Raw genomic sequence first — 16485 nt, 5'->3', positions numbered from 1 at the left:
ATCTCTCTCTCTCTCTCTCTCTCTCTCTCTCTCTCCAGCTCTCACAACTTATTGTTTCTCTTCATTCTCTTCAAAATGGAGAAAACAAAGGTGAGAGATCAGAATCAAGCTTTTGATTTTAGCTAAAAGCCAGGTTGTTCCAGTTATATCCTCTTCCGAGACCCCTTCAAGATATGATGGAAATGAAGAGAATCATTGCAAGATTTGAGGGTTTAGACTTTGGGTTCATGAATTCCGGTTCCCCTCTGTATTTGTTCTTTTACTGGGAACGACTTGATCTGCTTTTGCTATATTCATGGAGACCTTTGGCCTTTCTAAAATGATCATGGGTTGCAAGATTTCCAATTAGGTGGGCTAGCATAGTCCAAGGTTTGTTTCCAAAGCCGTTTTAATGGTGTTGATTACAGATGGAGTTAGCAGAAATGATCCAATATTAGTAAGTGATCTCAATAGAGATATTGGATTCTATTAGTCCATCTTAATGGTGTGAAATATATACTACTATGTATGGACTTAAAGTATTATTTCCTTAATGGGAAGAAAACTCTAATTTCCTTGCGGGGATAGTCCCTACTCTCACCCTTATAAATAGTTATCATTGGCCCCCTAAGTAAATGACTAGAGAAACCTTAAGAGAGAAGGGAAAGAGGATAGACCAGACCAACATTGATTTTATCATGCAAAGAGCCTATGGTAAGAGAAAGAGGAGTTGTCCTTCTTCAGCCATGAATTCTGGTATGTATAAAATCTGCTTAAGTCAACAGTTAGATCTAATTCTAATATGAACTGGTGTTGACTCTTATTACTATTACTTTTATTGGGTCATCCAGTCTCCACTCTCTTGTATTAGTGGGAGAATAAAATATTATTCTATTGAGGGTTAGATACATTATTTATGTTTTATTATGTGTACTATACTAGTCGTTTTTATGAATTTTAATCTAACTTGGGGTATTTCGATGTTTTCTTTGATGCTATGTTTATTGTCCATGAATTCGATTTCTTCATGAGCTATTTAATTATGAGTGTTGACATCCTATTGTGATTCAAATGTCACAAGTGTATTGTTTAAAATAATATTTCTTTGAACTTATATGTCCTATGTGTATTTATTATAAAGTGTAATTTATTGAAAATTCATTGAAATAAAATAGATATATCATACTTAAATGATTTAAACTAGCACATTAAAGTTTTAATAGTTTATTGGTATAAAGCCTATTAAGTTATTTAAACTTAATATGGATTTAAGCTCATGTTATTTTTATTTGTTAATGATTTATTGTTGTTTTGGCGAAGTAAGTTATTTGGTTCATGTGCCTCATTAGTTAATGAACTATTCATATAAAGAAATTATAAGGCTTTATTATGATTGGCTTTAAAGTTTTTGGGCTAATGTTTATATTAGATATTAAAGTCATTTGGGCCTAAAGTTCATGTAAGATTTATTTTCCTTATTTATCTCAATTGATCATTGATTGGGTTCCATTATAGAAACTCAATATTTGATTTGATTACAAATATCTTGGCTTCTATTAAAGAGACCTATCATATTAGCTTCGTTGCAAATAGGGAAGATTTACTCTTTAATTGATTAGCTTACCTTAATGGGAGATGAACATTATGTTATTAAATGAGACTAGGTCCCCCCTTGTATGATTACGTACTAATCTTACCCATTAAAGAAGTGTACTGAGAAAACATTAAGGGAAGAAATCTACCTCCATTGAAGAAGAGGAAGGTTGCTCATTCATGCAAAGATGACATCAATGGCTGCGTCAAGCTCCACTGGAAATAACACCTCATCGATGGTAAATGGTATGTCATTTTTCCCTCTTATATTGAAATGGTTCATGGTGTATTGGCAAGATCCTTAATATGATTTTAAAAATTATGAAGCTATAAATTCTATTAATGGTATCAGAGCTTGAGTTTGCTAATAAGTTATGGATCGTTTCGTAAAATTGAGAACAACTATCAAAGTGAATTTCTTTATTTGAATATTTTGATTTTAGAATATTTTTTGAGTTATTCATTATTAGGATCAACTATTAAAAATGTTGAAATCAATCATAACATAAATTAAAATCAATTATTAAAGAGACTATAATAATCAGATAGAACTCGTATGGTTCGATTCATAATATATGGTCTCAAGGTTAAAGAAAAAAGGGACATAATAATTTTATTAAGGATTTATGAATCTATTAAGTAATTTTTTATTTTATTTTCTTCTTGGACTGGGTTTATTTCTTTTAAGTGATTCGGATATGGACTTTAGCCCATATAATGTTTAATTCAAATTAAAAGGACTTGAACCCATTACTGGAGCCCATTAAGCTCTAGAGCCCATCAATGGGTCTATTTGAACCAAAACCAAATCCTATTGAATCAAACCAAATCGAACCATTTTGGATAAAATAAGTTTGGATCAAATTGAACCAAACCAGGTTTATTTGGACTTGACCCGACCTAAATTTTTGACCCAATGGAATTTGATCGTCGTCGGTCAAGTTTTCGATGTTGATTGAAATAATCCGGAAAGATTCTATTTGTTTCAAAAAATGTATAAATTGAAAATAAATTTGCATATAAATTTGTTTGTTTCAATCTATATCTATTTCAATTTCTGTTTATTGAAATAATTTTCTGTTTCTGTTCTGGAATAGTATTATATTTCTGTTTCTATTCTAGAACAATTTTCTGTTTCTATTCTTTATGTCATAATTTTTTTAATGTGTTTCTATTAATTTTGTGTTCTATTTATTGTAATGTATATTTTTGTTTATGAAAACAAACATGTTTATGTGATGAAACTTTAAGTAACAAGAAAACACATATTAGGGATGGAAACATAACTTTTTAGTGACGGAATTTTCTTTATATGACAGAATTATTACATAATCGCTTCCGATGTGATTCTGTATTCGTTTTAAATTTGATTATGTCTTCTCCTATGTTTGCCATCTTAGGAGAACTTTAAGATAACACATTAATGACTTTAATTGTACAAAACTTTGGGATAATTAAATTAATAGATTAATGATGTTATAAATGATTAGATGTTGGATTTTTAGGGATAAAACTAAGAAAACTAGTGATTCGATTGGCACCAAAGCGGATCAATCATGAACTTTTAAAGTGATTAAACTAAAAATAACTAGATCCAAACGTCATTAAATAAATGACATCATAAATTTTTTTTAAGGTATTAATGACAATCACATGGTTGAGAAGAGTGAGAGTATCCAAAGGTACACATTTCTCTCAATTGTGTCAAATCTAACTGTTAGTCTCAAATTTAAATGAAATTTATCCCATAAATATTACAACTAGTTTAGGGTATTAGGTTAGGCAATTAGGTTGAACGGGAGTATCCAACGATGTACATTTCATCATGGTTGTGATGGCCACAACTATTAACCTTAAACATAACTGTAATATCATCAAATTAAAAATAAATCATAAGACACTGTGATAATCATTAGTCTAACAGTTGGGTTGTGATAGGAGTGTCCAAAGGCACACATCTTTGCTTGACTATTTGGATAGTTTTCTAATCCTAAAGATGACTTCTAATAGCTGTTGAGTGCACCACTAGCATATTGTTTTCTTGATCCTGAACGATAGATTGTAATGATGTAACATGTTGCTCTTTCTAGAATTATTGAAGCTCAAGGCATTATTGATATTTAAGCAAGTATTTATGTTTTATTTTAGAATGACCATCACATATGACTGTCCCTAATTTCGTCCGTATCTTTGCTGGCTCAAACTTCTCGGATTGGCACGAGGAGTTGATATACTATCTAACTACTATCAATCATGACTACTGTTTAAGCACTAAGAAGCTAACTAATCTCACTAATAAGAGTACTACAGATGAGATCAGTCTTCATGAGAAGTAGACTCAATCAAACTAGTTGTGCCTTTTGTTTATCACGAAAATAATTAGAAAGGTTATTAAAGGATTAGTTGTTAACTCTAATGATGTAAAGACATATCTAGCATCAATTGAAAAGTGGTTCTCTACCACAGACAAGTCTCTTGCAAGATTTCTCATGGCCAAATTAGTGAATATGAAATATAAGGGCAGTAGTGGCATAACTGATCACATCTGTGAAATGATAAATTTATCTGCACAACTGACCAAGATGGACTAGATACTGAATGAACCTTTCCTAGTTGGGTTGGTTCTTCAGTCTATTCCTCAAAAGTTTGAACCATTCAAGATCAATTATAACACAAATAATGATAAATGGGATTTGAATGAGCTTCAGAGCAAGTGCGTTCAGGAGGAGCAGAAATTGAAGCAAGTAGGACGGCAAATGGCTAACATAGTGTTATATCGTAAGAAGGACATAGAGTGTCCTCTCTATTTTTGAAAATCTTGCTTCTCTGTCAAAACTTGATTCTAAGGGTTATAACTTTATATTTGGGGATAATATTTTTAAAGTTTATAAAGACAATAATCTAGTATTTACTGGATATTTATGTGATGATCTTTATAGATTTAATTTGAATTCTGTTTTTGAAAATCCTTTACTTACCTTACATGTGAATGTTGGAACTAAACATAAGTCCATCAATAATGTTTTCTCAACCTTGTGGTATAGACATCTAGGTCATATTTTCAGACCTAGGACGGAGAAGTTAGTGAAGGAAGATGTATTGCCTATTTTGGACTTCACTGACTTTGGTACTTGTATAGATTGCATAAAAAGTAAGTAATCTAAGACAAATAAAGTTACTGCCATAAGCAGTGATGCACTGTTAAGATTAATTTATACAAATATTTGTGAACCATTTGACCCCTGCATTACTAGTGAGACATATTTCATCACCTTTATTAATGATTACTCATGATATTGTTACATCTACTTGTTGAAGGAAAAGTCTGAAAGCATAAATGTCTTTGAGACATATTGTGCCGAAGTCGAAAACAAGTTGGACAGAAAGATCAAGACTATGAGATTTGATAGAGGGGGTGAGTATTACGGTAGACATATAGACTTAGCGCAAGTTGATGGACCATTTGTCTGTTTCTTTAAATCGAAGGGAAGCACTCCCCAATATACACTTCCTGGTACACCTGAACAAAATGGAATTGCAGAAAAGGGTAATTGTACCTATAAGGATATGATTCGTAGTATGATAAGTCATCACTGTTTGAGTCTATATGGGGCGAAGCTTTGAAAACAATTGTATATATCTTGAATTGAGTTCCCAGTAAGTTAGTTCCTAAAACTCCTTATGAGTTATAGATGAGAACGATACCTAGTTTGAGACACTTACATGTATGGAGCTGTCCAGCTGAAGACAGATTGTATAATCCACATAAAAGGAAACTCGACCCTAGGATAATTTTTTGTTACTTTATTGGATATTGCCAATGGTCAACGAGATTTAGGTTTATGTGCCCAAGTATAGTACTAGGTTTGTGGAAACTTCAACTGCTAGATTCTTAGAGGATGGCGACATTAGTGGGAGTGTCGAACCACGTAATGTGGTATTTGAGGAGCTCTATGTTACACTTCTAGCTCTTGTACATTGTGATGACATTGTTATTCCACAAATTACCATTGATAATGATCTTGTAGAACAACAAACTATAAAAGCATGTACCATTCCATGAGGATGTTGTCACTGAGAACACTGTGGATTTACCTCCACCTCAGTCAGAAGTACAGGGTAGACCTCAAAAAGTGAGAAGGTCTATTATTTCGGATGATTATATAGTGTATCTCCAAGAGTCTGAGTTTGATATTGGAATCAAGGATGACCCCTTAAATTTTTCACAAGCTATGAATGATAATGATTTTAATAAATTGATAGATGTCATGAAAGACGAGGTAAAATCTATGAGTGACAATAAAGTCTGGGAGCTAGTTATACTAGCTTCGGGATTAAAAGCGATTAGTTGTAAATGGGTATTTAAGACCAAGCATGACTCGAAAAGTAAAGTTGAATGGCATAAAACCAGATTAATCGTGAAAGTTTTCACTCAGAAGGAATGCATTGACTTCTATGAGACCTTCTCTCATGTTTCTTAAAAGGACTCACTTAGAATCATTTTAGTATTGGTGGATCATTATGATCTGGAGCTTCACCAGATGGATGTGAAGACGGCACTCTTGAATGGAGATTTAGAGGAAGAAGTCTACATGAATCACCAGAAAGATATAGTGTACAAGGAAAGGAAAGTCTGGTGTACAAATTAAAGAAATCAATTTATGGACTTGAATAAGCTTCTAGACAGTGATATTTATAGTTCAACCACATCATTATGTTTTTCGATTTGTAGAGAACACTTTTGACAAATGTATTTATCTGAAAATTAGTGGGAGCAAGTTTATATTCCTGATCTTGTATGTAGATGATATTTTACTTGCCAACAATGATCCTGGTTTGTTTAAGGATATGAAAGCATTCCTTTTTGAGAACTTTAAATGAAGGATACGGGCCTGGCATCTTTTGTTATCGACATCGGGATATTTTGAGATAGATCTCGTCAGCTGCTTGGGCTATCACAGAGAGCCTACATTAATAAAGTTCTTCAGAGATATGATATGAAGACTTGCACCCCTAGTGTTGCTCCTATGATTAAGGGTGATAAGTTTAGTTTGAGCTAATATCTGTAGAATGATTTAGAGTAAGAACAGATAAAAGACATTTCCTATTCTTCAACTGTGGGAAGTCTTATGTATTCCATAATTTGCACTCGTCCAGATATTAACTTTGAAGTTAGGATGTTAGGCAGATACATTAGTAATCCAAGTATAGATCATTGGGTGGCGGCCAAGAAGGTGACTATTATTACAAGGAATGAAAAACTACATGCTTACTTACAGAGCAATTGATTAGTTGGAAGTGATTGGTTATTCAGATTTTGTTGGTTGCCTCGATAGCAGAAAGTCTACATCTGGTTATGTCTTTCTACTTACTGGTGGAACAATTTCTTAGAAGTCCAAGAAACAGACTTATGTCTCCACTTCTACCATGGAAGGAGAGTTCGTGGCATACTTTGAGGCCACATCAATAGTGATTTGGTTATGAAATTATATCTCTGGGCTTCGGGTTGTCGACTCCATTATAAAACTGCTTAGACTTTACTGTGACAACGTCGCCACTGTGTATTGCTCCAAGAATGACAAGCATTCTAGCAGAGCTAAGCATATACTGGGAAGTACAACTTTGTGAAGGAAGCTGCTCAGGAACAGAATGTGGCTGGATCTCATATACAGACAAGTCTGATGATTGCAAATCCGTTGATCAAGGCAATGGCACATAAGCTCTTTATAGATCTTGTATCTGATATAGATCTTACTAAGGTTTGATGTATTGGTCATGTTTTATTATAGACACACTCTATTATATGTTATGATCATATTTATGGATGTTCTTAATTATTTCTTATTTTTATCTTGTGTATACAATTATTGTGATATGAATGAGATATTATTGTTTAGACCGTTTATTATTTGTTTTACTACTTAAGAATCGATTTAGGTGGAATTATTGATACTGTGATTGTGGAAGAGAGCGTGTCGACTGATAAATGATGCATAACCATCATAGTTCTTATCAGTAATTTCATTCATTTAAGGTATTATTGAATATAACCAAGGATGAGGTTTTTTGTTAAAGTGGCCACTTTGAGTTGTTTTTCTAAAATTATTGGAATCTAAGAATTATCGCTTTAACAAACAAATCTTTTAACTTGTTTTTCAAAAATAAAACTTGGGTTGCTGTGAACTGGTTAAATGGTCCAAGTGAGAGATTGTAGGATTTATTTTTCTTATTTGTCCCAATTGACCATTGATTGGGTTTCATTATGGAAACCCAATATTTGATTTGATTAAAAATATCTTGGATTCTATTAAGGACACCCTCATTATTAATTTGATTGCAAATAAGGAAGATTTACTCTATAATTGATTGGCCTACCTTAATGGGAGATGGGCATTAAAGGAGACTAGGCCCCCCCTCATATGGTTACGTACTAATCTCACATATTAGAGAAGTGTATTGAGAAAATACTAAGAGAAAAAACCTACCTCAATTGAAGAAGAAGAAGGTTACTCATTCGTGCAAGGACGCTATCAATGGCTACGTCAATCTCCGCTGGAAATAACATGTCATCGACGGTGAATGGTATGTCATTTTTCCCTCTTGTGTTGAAACAATTCATGATATATTGTTAAAATCCTTAATATGATGTAGTAATTATGATGTTATAAATTTCATCAGTTCATACTTGTATACAGCTTCTTATATCTAATGAATTATGGATAAGGCAACATATTTCGTGTGTTTTTTTTATCATGAATAAATGTTATGAACTTTCATACCATGTTATCATTATAGAAAATTATCATATTTAGATTTATTTATTTATTTATGGTAAATGCTAGAAGTACAAAACTATCATACTAAGAATGTACTCATTTAGATAACTGCTAAATCATGGTGTTGCCATATTGACTATTAGAGTTTGCAATGGGTTGCTTTTGTGGGCTTGTGTTGAATTTTTTTAGTTAAATATAACCCATTTTGTTATTTGCACCCAAATATAAAACCACGGGCATTTGGTAACAATCCAAGTCTATAGGTTTTCATAATTTCAGTGATTATGCTTCCTCTAAGTGGGCTAGTTACTGAGCTTGTGAATTCGCTATTGATTATTCTAGATGGATTGTAGTTAAAGAAATCATATGACGAATGATGTGCTTTTGCCACCATAGGTGAGTTTTCTTTTAGTCGGTTTCGCTTGATAGTGTGAGGGTGACATTTTGGGCTTCACAACTTTGGAGGTTCTTGTCTCAAGTGATGAAATCTTCAGGGTAATGTTGTTTTGAACATCTCGCATTGCATGTGAAAGATTTCACTACATGTTGGGTGATCTTGCCACTGCAAGTATGACTCTGATGACGTCGAGAATATCGTTTCTCAGTTTATATTTTCTTACTGTTATTAAAAAAAACTGTGATAAATCTAATTAATAGCCCAGTTAGTTAGGTTTAATTATATTGTTGGGATATTAATATACTTTTGTTCTTGTCTATTGTATATTTTAGTAAATATGTATGGTTATATTTGTCAGCTTTGACTTCCCATCTATTTTCTATTAAAATTTTGAATGGTTCCAATTTTTAGGAATTGAGCTAATCTTTTAATATTTCTCTGACTATTATGATAATGGATTTTAATCTTGGAATCGATGTGCCTCCTAAGCCAGTGGTTGTTAATTTTGTTCAAACTAAGGTTCTTTATTGAATCAAACAGGTTTTATCTAAATACTAGTAGGAGTAAGTTCATGAGTTATAAATTTCTGTAGAATTACATTACTACTGATAAAAATAATTATTCATCTGCTAATAAAGGGTTTGATTCCAAAAGTTTTCCAAGATTTTGTCACTAATATGGGGCTTATTAGTTATTTTGGTGTATTTTATTAGTGGGAGCTTTGCATATATTTAGTTGCTTCTAACTTTCAATTTTGTTTTTTGTATTTGTGATGCATTATTATTGTTCTCTAGAATATACATGTAGTTACATGTAACACCTTAGGTAAGGTCCAGGTGAGTAGTAGTGTAGTCACACAGGCAGGTCAGACTTTAGAGTGCACAAACTTCAGTCACTTTGTCTCTTTCTATGATTTTCTTCACAGTTGAGGTGATTTATCTTTGAATCTGTAGTATCAACGGTGGGGTCTCTGGTCTTTGCTTTTTCTCTTTTTTTGTGGTGTAAGGAGAAGAGGGGGTTTTCTACAGGTATGGGGGTATTTTAGTCATATTATGAAAAAAATATTGTAGATTTAACAGTCAATTCACACTTCCATGCATGGTAGATAGAATCTTTTCGTTTGAGAGGAGGGGAGTGAAATATTTGAAAAAAAATGTGGGGGAACTTGATATTTAGCTATAGTTCAGGGGAGGGTAGTGATTATTCCTCAGAAAAATAAGTACTAGCGGTTAAGATACAATCTCTATTTTAGTAAAATAATATCCTTAATTTAAAAGTGGATGTTTTTTTCCAGTATTTTTGTATTGCATTTTAGTAAATTAATTTTCCCCTTTTCTAATCCTTATAAAATTGTGTATTAATTTAAAAAAAAAAATCCCACAAAATAATTAATGGCAAGACAAAAGCAACCTAAGCAAATAGGTTTGGAACTAAGTGGCATAATCCGAATATTCTCTGACTGGATATGGATACCCTAAACGGATACGGATGCGAATCGAATTCGAATTTTCAACTATCTATTACATCTATGACTTGTGTAACCCACACTTTCCTCCTTCGAATGATATGATTTGCTCTTAATCCAGGTCTCTCAGTTGTCTTAGCTCTTTTCCTTATTCTCTAGAACATGTCGAAAATTCAAGAACCCTCAAGATCATTAATTATCTAATTTTTTCTTATAATAGTTAATTATTTATTTAGATTGGACAATTACTTTTAAGATAATCTAATTTGAATCTGAATACTCCTAAACAAATACGGATGTGAATCGAAATCAGGTTTTCGATTATCCATTTACATTCCTAGCCCAAACTTGATTGCATCACACTTTTTAATGTACTATTATAATATAACAATATTATGACCAGCTATGATGTATAGTGTGGAATGTTGGACAGTTAAGAAATATCATATAGATAAACACAGTATAGTAGTGATGGAGATGTTTCGATGGATGAGTGACAAAACTAAAAATGATAAAGTAAAGAATAATCATATTAGAGCTAGTTTAGGAGTAGCCCCAATATATGACAAATTGCTAGAAAGGCGTTAACAGTGGCATAACCATGTTCAACAAAGTCCTTTGGATGCTCTAGCACGGAAGAGTGATTTGATTCAAATTGCAAGTGAAGGATTCAAAATAGTTACCTAAAATGACCTCAGAGAAAGTGGTGGGGAAAGACACGAATAGCTTAGGCTAAAGGTGTCAAAATGGAATCGAAACTGAGTTCCAGAACTAGGATCGAATGTTTACAATCAAATTGAATCAAATCCCAAAGAAATGTGTAGTTTCGTTTTCATAGGTTCTCTTCTTGGTTCGATTCGGTTGAAAATCGGAAACTACTAGTGGTGACCCAACAGAAACCATTTATAAAAAACCAACTGCATAGGATATGAACTAATAAAAACTAAAAAATTAGTCAATCCCTTTCCCTATATTTGTTTTCTACTTCCCAATTCCATTTCACTTGACCTAATCTGTAGCTACACCAACACTCATGAAACAATATAATTTTCCCCACATAACAATGTTATAAAAATTAGGATCCTAATATAAATAGCAAACACACCAAAGCCATCATTTATTCATAAGCAAATTAAAGGCAGACATGAAGAATAATGTTAAACAACATATACAAAATGATCACGTTACCAAATGATAAGAATTATTACCAAAATCCATGATTTTTTTATGGAATACGATGCCACCTTGTAAGTCACACTTGTAATATATCGATACATGAACTAAAATAAATAGAATCAAATGGTGAAAAGGTGAAACCGAATGTGATCAGCACTATAATCGCATGTAAACTAAATAAAGAAAACTTAATAGAAACTGGTAAAACTAGACCGAATGCAAATAATCTAATTTTAGAATTTAATTATTCAGGTTAAGGATGAGATGAAAGCCCATACCTCAACTTATGTGTTTTTTGTATGGGATAAAATAGGGAACATGTATATACAACACTAGTTTAGTAAGTAAATCACAAGCGACACACGTCAGTGCCTAGCCACCCCCGATAGGTAACAACGATAAAGAAAACTCTCTCATAAAAGATAAGGAGGCATAGTCTTTGTGCTACATTAGCAAGAGTTATAAAAAGGTGGCATGGAAGCATATTTGGTCAAGAGCACGTACGTAGTGCATGAGCCTCACGCATATGTGAGGTCGGGGGGGGGGGGGGGTGCAGAACTACCTAGGCTTACCTCAAAAATATCGAGAAACTTTGTGAAACAAGGATTTAGGTATTTGATCGGATCAGTGCATGTCGGTCACTTTTGTCTTTGCTTTTTTAAGAAAAAGTATATGATTTTTTACTATTTTACCCCTGAAACGATATGGGTAGTTGATCTGAATTAATCAGCTATCGGTATTAATATCACTCTCAACTGATAACAATACGATATAATCAATACAATACCGATACTTGAAACCATGACGTGAAATGAACTGAGCCTTCAGACTAGAAATAGAGAAGCATTTTACAATTAATTTTCCAATCCTAGAACAAATCAATCTCACTAAGGCCCTCATCCCTTGCTCCACTTTAAGCAATGTGTAACCCAAGCACATTATGCCATGGTTCTCTCTCTCTCTCTCTCTCTCATTAGTGAAATATCTCTCTTTCTTTCATCGGTCATATATATGTTTTTTTTTTTGGTTAACGAGTAACCCCTTGAACTTACCCGGTTTTATGGTTCAGGCCCAAGGATAAACTCCGGTTACACACATGCCACTCCTAACTTGTGTAACAAATCAGTCACGAAGAGACTCAAATTAAAAACTTCTATTAACACACAAGCCTTTGGATCAGTGGAGCTACACCCGAGGTGTCAATTATCAAATATGTTCTTTTCATGTAGAAGCAATAAAATATGTTATTTTCTCATGGATAGAAATTTGTAGAAGCACTCTTAGTGTGAAAACAAAAGCAATTCTTAATTAGCACAGCCAGATAAGCTCGGGGTTGGTGAATGCTTGATTTAGAGTCCACCCTAATAACTTCAACTTCAAATGCTAAGCCGTCTTAGCTCAGCTGGTAGAGCGCATGGCTTTTAACCATGTGGTCGTGGGTTCGATTCCCACAGACGGCGTCCTAACCAATTAAATTTTTTCTCCAAGTTTTAATGGGTCTCTTTGTTTTGATTTCTATTTGTATTTATTTGACTTATTTTTATTTTTACAAGTGTTTGTTGTAATTTATAGCACTTATTTTCATTTATAATAAATTAAAATAAATCATAAATCACAAATTATTTTAAGCTACGTCTGCTAAACTATTCAAAATCAATGGTAAATAGATAACTTCAATATGTTTTGTACTTTTACAATAAAAAAACCCCAAATCTTATCATCTCTCTCGAAGTTCAAAAGCTGAAGAAGGTGAAAACTGAATCCTAATTTCTCATTATATAATCAATTTTATAAATAATAATCAAACGAATACTATTTGTAGTCTCTAATTTATTGTCACAAATAATTTCTAAAAAATAGTTAATAAATATAAATAAAATTATACCAAAGAGAACCTTAGTACGATCTAATTCAAATTTCTGATTCTAATTTTTAATTGGTCCTTATTCTTTATCAGTCCAAAGACCAAACTCCTAGTCAATTAAGCCCAAGGAATATAATTTTTAGCATATATATTGGGTCCATATATAATTTATGATAAAGTTTAATAAATATTTATGAAATTTAAAGCCCGTGGACTTATTGGCCCATTTTAACATGAGTATGCTTGGCCCAAAAGAGTGTAGTGAGAGAAAACCTAAACACGCATCTATGAATGTTTATAAATCGGTTCCTGTTGGTTTCTTTTTTTGGGTAGAAATTCCTGTTGGTTATAATCGATTAATCTATTCTCTTTGATTCTAATTTTAAAATATAAATCAATCTAATGGATCGCTTTGATTGAGTTTATTCTTGAACAGTCTCCAGTTCTGATCCCAGGTTGGCAACCTTTGGATGATCTTATATAGGGATCCACAAGGGACCAGCAAAGGGCCACCTAGCCGCATTAATTACAAACAAATCTATTTACTATTATATCAAGAAAGGTGGGGTATGAGGGTGAAACCTTCGACCTTTCTTTTATATTGGTTCAGTTTCAATCTTGATAATTATCAATTCACTTTTGTGTCATGAGAGGTGGGAATGTAATAAACGAATTTTTAGGGGGAAGGACATAATATAGGCAAACGCAAGGGGAGGTTGATATAATCATCCAATACATTACCAGTTTCCAAAAGATTACATGTTTTTGGCATAGCAGGGTAAGCAATATGCTTAAGTAAAAGCAGGATGTCGTTAGACTGCTTGAAACAAAAGGTAGTTAAAAGAAGAAATTTATAAACATCAGGAAATAGAGGTGTGATGCTCAAAGGCCAAGAGTAGATGCTACAGTCCACTACCATACGATGCATCTCCTTCGAGTCGCTCCAGATTTTAGATATCATCAACTCTTATTATTGGCTAATTTAAGGTCATAGAGAATACCTCAGGTTTCCGCATCAATTCTTTTTCTTGTCATCAGGCAATCTATAGAAACTAAAACAAAACAACCACGGAAAAGAATGCCACAAGCCCAACCTGAGATTTGTAAGAAAAATCGAAAACTCTAGTGCATAATAAAATAGGAAAATATAGGAATGGAAAAGATGACATACTCCTGGATATTAAAGTGTTATTCAATATGTCCCTTAGAACAAAGAGACTCATCAGAGTAAGGAGATAAATACAAATTAATAATCAAATTAATATTAGATAAAATAGAGATGGGATTAGGTTTCATATGAAGATTAACCACCTGATTCTTATGGGACCAAATAAAATATGAGGAAATCATTAAAACGCTAAGGAACCAATGATGATCTGTTCAGGAATGAATGATAGAAGAAAAGAAGAGCGTAATCAGATCCAAGATCGAGTGACTAGTAAGGCATTTCGTTTTTAACCCCAATGGTCTCACAGCCTATAAATGTTTGAAGAAATCACATGAGGAAAGAACATGCCAAGTGGTTTCCTTGTGTGTTATAGATTTCATAGGTGACATCACTGTTCATCCATTTTCCAAGAGTGGCTTTAACAGGAAGGTCATCCAATAGAAGCCTCCAGAAAAAGATTTCAAATTTTAGGTGAATTTTCAGTTTCCAAAAAAATCTCCACTTTCTCGAGTAAGAGGAGGGATTACACTTGTTAGACAGTCCAACAAAGTTAATAGCACTATTATTTAAAAAAAAAACAAAATTAACATCAATCTTGGTGGTTGAAATGCATAGCTTTGAAATAGTACACCAACAATCATCTGCATGTGAAGGAAAAACCTTTTTTTTTTAAGACTTCTTTTTTTTAAATGGTAAAATGATTACAATATTGTTCTAAGTGAGGGATCCCCTTTTAGCCAAAACTGAGGGGTCAGAGATTTAGAATGAAAGTATTTAGCTTTTAACACCTAAGCCTAGAGAGTATAGTTATTAGTAAGTAATCGCCAACGAAGCTTAAGGAGGGCTTTGTTTTAAGTTGTAGAATCCCTAAGGCCAAGCCCCACATCCCACCCCCCCCCCCACATCAAAAAAAAAAAAAAAAAAAAAAAAAGGAGAACATACTCTTTTCCAATATTTAAGGTGAAGCTTTTTGGTTCCCGACACGTAGATAGCTGGAATATAAACTATGACATTTATTTCATGGAAAATAGGCAAAGAAAGTCGTAAGTAGGAAGGGATAAGTTGGCTTTCCAATTAGCCAAACATTTATCCACCATATTGACAAAATGAATGAAGTCAATTCTTCGCGATCTAATATGAAAAATGGTAGTTCCCAAGTAAGTTGCATCTCTATTCATTTCTTTGATGCCAATGAGGGAGCAAAGATGCGACTTCTCAACCAGCAAAACTTTTTAATGAAGAAAACATCACTTTTGTCATAATTAATATGTTGTCCACACATATGAAATACTTCCTAAACAATGATAATATTATCAATGATTTATCTATCAGGAATAGAATTAGATTGAAAAGAATAATTAAAGGAATGAAGGACAGAGTTCCCACGATTTTGAAGACTTAACGGTTTAAAAGTCTTCCACCCTTATACCATTATCTTCTTAGGGATCATGCAAACAAGAATATGGTTGGCACAAGGGAAGGAAAATAACGAGGAAAAAAAAAAATGTTGGTAAAAGCACACACATCCCCTCGAATCAAATCCCAAAACTTCTGGGAAAAAAAAAAAAAAGATAACGCTTGCTAACCATCCACACCATGGGAAATTTTGGCAAGCCCAAGAGAAGAAAAAAATTCCAATCAAATTATTATATTTATATTTTTTTAATCTAGAACACACTTCCAAAGGGTTTCACAGATGAACTTGTGAAAATTTCATTGTATTACCATATGTAAAAATCAGCAACAGTGTATTTAACCACATCATTACCTTTTGGGAAGCATCAAGATGAAAAGGTGTAATACCCTATCGAAGAATTCAAGTTTTTGTGCTTGGACACGGAACATTTTGCCAGTAGTTTTAAAATTATACAGCTCTATTAACATGGCCAACTTTTGCTTCTTTAGTTTATCTGATGTTGATGGTTTTTGTTTACACATTGGCTTCTATGGTTATATGCACAAAAGAAAGTGATCTTCTGTTGAATGAGACAAATTAATGTAAATATTTTTTTACTGCTTAATAATGAAGTTTTTACTTTAAATTAAATTAAATCAAAAAAAAAAAAA

At 32.8% G+C, this 16485-nt stretch overlaps 1 protein-coding gene and 1 non-coding gene across 2 annotated transcripts in view; one reads left to right on the top strand and one right to left on the bottom strand.

Moving 5' to 3' along the window:
- Nucleotides 1–12773: 12773 nt before the first annotated feature.
- Nucleotides 12774–12846, top strand: TRNAK-UUU. Its single transcript has one exon. It is a non-coding gene; the product is annotated as a tRNA-Lys (tRNA).
- Nucleotides 12847–16038: 3192 nt separating this feature from the next.
- LOC122063136 (cyclin-C1-1-like) overlaps nt 16039–16485 on the bottom strand; it is a 28512-nt gene continuing 28065 nt past the window's right edge. The window contains exon 12 of the mRNA XM_042626818.1: nt 16039–16316. The gene's annotated coding sequence lies outside the window, so the exon portion shown is untranslated. The remainder of the gene's footprint in view (nt 16317–16485) is intronic.

The sequence above is a fragment of the Macadamia integrifolia genome, unplaced genomic scaffold (genome assembly GCF_013358625.1).
Source record: "Macadamia integrifolia cultivar HAES 741 unplaced genomic scaffold, SCU_Mint_v3 scaffold1208, whole genome shotgun sequence".
Lineage (NCBI taxonomy): Eukaryota > Viridiplantae > Streptophyta > Magnoliopsida > Proteales > Proteaceae > Macadamia > Macadamia integrifolia.
The sequence above is the reverse complement of the archived record's forward strand: the minus strand, read 5'-3'. Positions and strand labels throughout refer to the sequence as shown.